The 6,000-nt window shown below is 56.6% G+C and overlaps 1 protein-coding gene across 2 annotated transcripts in view; it reads left to right on the plus strand.

Moving 5' to 3' along the window:
- Window positions 1–5,203, plus strand: part of Klhl25 (kelch like family member 25) — a 33,739-nt gene extending 28,536 nt beyond the window's left edge. For both annotated transcript variants that reach the window (XM_026412669.2, XM_026412670.2), the window contains exon 3: window positions 3,475–5,203. The gene's annotated coding sequence lies outside the window, so the exon portion shown is untranslated. The remainder of the gene's footprint in view (window positions 1–3,474) is intronic.
- Window positions 5,204–6,000: the final 797 nt, after the last annotated feature.

Below are 6,000 nucleotides of genomic sequence, written 5' to 3' on the forward strand. Positions count from 1 at the left end.
GTCTAGACCTCTCCTCCTCTGACTCCTGTCCCCTCTGGTCAATGCTGGGTTGTTCCAGGCTCTGCAGGTGACTGCTCCTATGCCCCTTCTCCTGCCTGGACAGCTCCAGGTTCTACTTAAAGGCAGGTTCTACTCGGGAGAGCCACACTCAATGCCAAGCAAGCAGGGCACAGAGCTGACACTCAGGGCACTTGCCTGGCCCTTCCCATGTTCTGGGTGGCCATCCACACCTGCCCTTGGCTCCCTGAGAAGTGGACTGAGCTGGAGGAGAGCCCCCAACTTAGCCACCGACCAGGACCTCACCTAGAAGTGGTCTCAGCCCTCTCCCCCCAATTACATGTCCCTCTCCTGTTCTTCCAGCCTTTCCTGGCAAGTAGCAGCGGGTGGGGGTCCAGATGAAGGTCCTTCCCAGAAATGTAGCTCTCCCTGTGCCTGTAGAACTCCATCCATCGTGCCTTGTGCAGATGCAGCTCCAGGAGCCACTAGCCAAGGTCCCCTGCAGGTGGCAGCTTCTCAGCACCTCTGGTGGCCTCCTTGCTCCATATGGAGCTCTTGCTAGGGGCTGCGTCTGTGCTGAGTATCTTTGTCCTTCCCTAGTCCTCCCAGAACAACTTGTCATATCTGTTGCTACCACAGGGTTGGCAACATGACTGTGAAGGCCGATAGCTGGCATCAGGCCACCATCCTAGGAGGGTTGAAGCAGGACCTGGGCCCTAGGCGTGCCCCACCCCTGCAGGAATCTCTGGGGAGAGTCACCGGGCATCCTCAGGTCCTGCAAGGCATGGAGTGGCCCTTCAGCAGCACAGTGGGACAGGGCATTGCTATGTTGAAAATCGAGCACCATCAGGACCTTGACCTCTGGGGCCAGCACATTCACTCTAGTGTCACAGTAAGATCCGTGTCCCTAGGGATGGTTGGCAGTGGGACCCTGGAGCTAGGTGTGCCCCCATCTCCCTGGATTGCCTGCTGAGGGTGGACTTGCCACAAACGTCCTTTCCTTTTACCTCTTCTCCAGCTCCCCATGTCCCTCCCTCCCACCCCCCTCCCTCACAGGCTTCAGGACATCCGTGCTGGCATCCAGGCCATGGGAGCTCGTCTCCTCCTCGCCGGGCTCGGGGGCTCCAGTCTCAGCTCAGTCACTAGGGGAGCCTGTCCCTCCAGGAGCCTGGGGTCACTTGTGCCTGTGAGAAGCCTAGGAATAGGATGGCACCCGGGTCTCCATAGGGCAGTGCAAGTCCACAGGCAGACCCGCACCAGCAGCCGTCAGCCCGGGCCTTGGCTGCGCCTGCTGCCCAGGCAGTGGGGGACGACCAGACCATCTTCCACGGCGGGGTTTGTTTCATTTTGCAACGAGGAAACCAGGCCTCAGAGAAGAGGCTGCCAAGAATCAGGAGGCCCCTCAGGGACGACCTTGGGATGAGCCTGAGAGCAGCTGGTGATGGGAGAGGGAGCACAGGAGCCTGGCTTGCGGCTCCCCGGGTGCCCGGTCTTCAGGGCACCATCTCTCCCTCTCAGCAGCCAGGGGTGCATAGCCCTCACCCCGGCACTGGTGGCAGTGGGGCCTTGCCCTGAGGGGACCCACATGCAGCGTGTGATATGCTGAGGTGGGGCCCAGTGGCTGGGACGGCCCTCTCGGGGGACCTTGACAGCCAGGCCCTGGAGCTCTGGTGATGCCATCTAGAGCATCACGAGGGGTGCCTCGTTTGGGAGGAACTCGGAGGGATTTGTGGGGCCTTCACTAGTCCACTGAGAACACAGCAGCCACCTTGCCAGCCCAGCACAGGCATCTAGAAACCTGCTGGCACCTGGAGATGGGGATTCCTACAGGGCAGGAATCCCCGGTGCTGGCTTCAGTTTTTTTTTTTTTTTTTTTTCAACGATGTTACTTAAATACATAGAAACGTACAACTAAATAAAAGCTCCTGTGTTCGCAGTCTAAGCAGCTGCTAGGCAGCACAGATGTGCGGGTTAAATGCAACACACGCCCAAAGACCCCTGAGACTGGAGCACCCAGGATATTTTGCGGAGACTGTGCTGCCTCTGCCTTTTGGTGTGAAGGCTGCATGGGCAGGGCTGTTAGGGAGCACAGCCTGTCTGTGCCCCAGGAGCCCCTGGGGCAGCCTGGCCTTTGGGGCTCAGCTGTGACTCCTGGGTTTAGAGCTGCCTCGGAGCCCACAGCTCTAAAGGCAGCTGAGCAGAGGCTGAGCAGAGTCAGAGCTTGTTGGGCACTGAAATTGTGAGTGGACACAGGTGCACCAGAAGACCCTCATGGAGGATTCTAACCCTTCCCCTTAATACAGGGGACCCCCCTTTGAGAAACCCTGCCCAGCAGATCTGCTATCTGTGGGGGCTTCTCCCTTGCTGCCCTGAGGGCTTCGCCCTCTCATCCAGGTCCTCCACCTGCCCAGTGCTCTGTCCTGTAGGGTGTGTCTGTCTAAATTCACTCAGGAGCTACAGCCTGGCCAGGGGATGTCTCCTGGGCTCACAGCTCCAGCCACATCCCCCCTCAGGGCCAGGATTTGCTGAGCTCTGAGAATCAGAGCAGCAAGTCAGCTCTTCTCCCTGCTTCAGGGCTGCTCCCCACCAAACCTCTCCCAGCCCTTGGATTCTCAGCTTCTCTGGAAGGCATCTCCTCACTTCCAGGAGAAGCACTGCTGCTCAAAGCGGGTGCATATTGATAGAGAACACAGCACAGGAGTGTGAGCTTCCTGACCATAGGGATAGTCTCACCTGGTCCCCACTGTGTCCCCACAGCCTGGAGTCAAGAGGCTGTGCAGTAAATGGTTGTCTACAGCACAAATGAGCGTGCTGGCTACTGTCCACAGCTTGTCTGTCACTTATTCCTCTTAACAGCATGGCCGACCACATGCCTGCTCTACCCCCTTTTGCAGACCCTCCATCTGCCCTTGTGTTTCTGCCTCACCAGCCTACTTTTATTTATATTTTCAAATGTGCCAAATTCTCACCTCAGGGTCTTTGCACATGCTGTTCCTTCTGTCTGGGCTGCCGTTCCCCTCTAGCTTACTCCTGCCCATCCTTCTGGTCTCAGGTTAAATATTACCCACTTCCCACGTCCTCCACCAAAATAAAATGAAGGCCCTGGCTCTACTCTCATTTTTAAATTTGTCATTTGTAGCACTTCTCTCTGTATAATTATTTGTACAAGTCTGTGGTCTCCCCCACAAGGACATGGATGGAGACAGTGGCTGTGTCTGTTTGCCTTCCTGTGCCCCAAGGTCTCCAGGGTGCCCAACAGCGGGAGAGTGTGTAGGGAATGTGGTTTGGGATGAATGAGGGCAGATAGGTGGTGTCCCACATTGCAGGTGAGGAAACCTCCGTGCAGCCGGTGAGGTGGAGCCCTGTTCTTACTCCTGGACTTCTGCTGTCAGCGCCTCTTGATTTTGTTCCAGTTTAGGACAGAAGAACATGGCCACTGATTCGTTCTTTCATTCTCTCCCATTCTCTCCTCCACAGACTCTGCGTGTCTCTCCTGCCCCGCGGCTGCGGCCCTCACTTTCACAGAGTGGCCTTGACCCCGCTGCCACAGTGCAGAGCTCTCCGAGTGGCCAGAAGCCGACTGCACCAGCTCCAGGCAGCAGCAACCTTGAGGCTGTTCTGAGCTTTCGACAAGACAAGCATCCTGCGGCCCTGGAAGCCTCTTCAGCTTCGAGTGGTTTGCATGGAAGAAGAGCAGCCAGAGGACAGGGTGCCAGCAAAACTCCCCTGGGCCTTTGGGGAGGACACACCTGCAGAGGCTCGAGGTCATCTGTCAGCAAGTCCTGGACTTGGGCTGGGAGGTCAAGGGCAGAGAAGGGGTGGGGTGGCAGCCCAGGAGAGCTTTGGGTCACTTAGCACTGATGGCATAGCCTTTGATTCTAGGGCTGCTCTGTGGGAGGCTGTAATGTCGCCCACAGCTGCTGTCCCAGGCCTCGGGGAGGCATGTCCACCAGAGTGAGCAGAAGGCTGCTGAGGAGAAAACAGCATGGCTTTCATAAAGGCAGAAACCCCACCTAGTAACCTTGTTGACATCCGCAAGTCTTCATTAGCACATGCACTCAGACCCCCAAGGCCCAAGGGGAGATTCCTGCCCCATGAGGCCCTCAAACCTTAGCCCACTGGGGACCTGGCCCTGGATGCTGTGCCCAGGAGGCTGGGGTCAACTCAGCAAGACTGGAGGCCTAGGAACTGTCCCCTCAGCCCACCCTAAGAGGCAGTAGTGACTCCCTCTCCTGATGGGACTGCACCCATCAACAGCACCAAGGGCTCTTTCGGGAGATCACACCTGCCCTCTAAGACTAGGAGCAGCTGTGAGCTGGGGATAACAGAATTACCAGAGGGCACCCGTTACAGATACTCCATGGCCAGGTTCGTCTCAGTCGGAGGTTGGTGACAGGCCTCCAGCCAGTGCCCACTGTCCTCTCTGGCGGTTTGTCCTTGTAACTGGCGACACTGCATCCTGACCCATTTGCTCTGTGAGCTCAGAAAGTAATAGAATGGTCCCGAGAGAATTGCCAAACACTTGTTTATGGCTTTCACCTCCTAGTTCTTGGGGAGCCCCTCATCAGTGTACTCACAGAATTCAGACTGCATGGAGGTCAGCTTCTGACACCTGGTGTCAGATTTCAGTCTCATCCTTCACTCATCCTATCCACCATCTGAGGGAAACAGGGACATGGTACCATGGTAGGGGGCTGGGCAGGGCTCCCTGACCTGTGGCTTCCCAGGCCACCTGCCATTTGCATGTGCTGCTTGTCTGGCTCAGGAGTGGGATTCAAGTGGGCTATGCTGCTGATAGAGAAGGGGGTACAGACCAGTTACTTAATGACCCCAAATGTCCCCATACCTCTACACTGGTGCTGCCCCTGTGGGTGTCTTTTGGGGAGTGGGACTTTGGGCTGGGTTTGCCTGTGGATGTGCTCCAATAATCAGTCACCCACCAGGAGAGAGCTGGAAGTGGCAGTTGCTTCCCGGTGGTACCTTAGACCCCACACCCCACCCTTCCCAGAGGCCAGCCTGTGCTCTCAGGCCGTGCCCCAGGCGGCTGCACTGCTGGAGAACTTGGGGCTCTTGGGCCCTGTAGCTGGTGGAAGATCTGCAGGCCTGCAGGGCGTGGCCCTTGACCCCGTGGGCTGCTGAGCCGAGATAAAGCACACTTCTCACAGCACAAAGGACCCGGCCATGGTGCTTTCCCCCAAAATGTGTTGCTTTTATCAGTTTTCTAACTTAATAAAAAAGAGTTCAGAAAGTCTTGGTCTTCCTTGGGTGCTGGGACCAGTTTTGGCAGACTTGAGTTCCTGCCCGCCACCAGGGCCTAGGGTGTGCCTGTTGGCGTCTGATTTGGGGCCTTGTGGAGAACCCACAGGAGGAGAGGGTTCCTCTTCCTCCTTGAGTGTTGTTGCCCCAGAACCCTTTGCGTTGATCTTGGAGCATCCCGATGCTGCTCCCCCTCCTCAGTTGGAAGTGTAAGTCCATCCCTTTCAACAGGTGTTTTTTGTGCAGTGTGGGCTCCTGATTGGCACATAGATGTGAAAGCAACAAGCGCCATGAAGTGGGTGTGACTTCAGGCAGCTTTCAGACCTCAGCGCGCCTGACTGCAGGGTGGGCCCTCAGTAGTTATGCCACAGCACTCCTGTCACTTCTTCTCTGAGCTTTTCACACTAAATGCAGGAATGCCCCTCCTGCAAGTGAAGCAGCTGTGTGGGCGTCAGCACCCCTCAGCACAGCCCTAAGCAACGTAGCCAAGTGGCCTGTGGCGGGGAGGATGCCGACTGACTGCAGCATGGTGCTCAGCTTCAGTGGTGGTCCTTGAAACGCAGACCCACAGAATCCACATGGGGCCTTCAGGGTATGAAGAAGTGATCCAGATGCTGAAGGAGGGTGTGATGTCAGTTTTCTTGTGACTTTGAATGGAGCACTTCCCTGCGTGTATCACAAGAGTGTGTTATAAGTAGATGAGCCAAGAGCAGAGTGGTCCTATTTGCCACAGTCCCTGAGGCACAG

Source organism: Urocitellus parryii, chromosome 6 (assembly GCF_045843805.1).
Source record: "Urocitellus parryii isolate mUroPar1 chromosome 6, mUroPar1.hap1, whole genome shotgun sequence".
NCBI classification, from domain to species: Eukaryota; Metazoa; Chordata; class Mammalia; order Rodentia; family Sciuridae; genus Urocitellus; species Urocitellus parryii.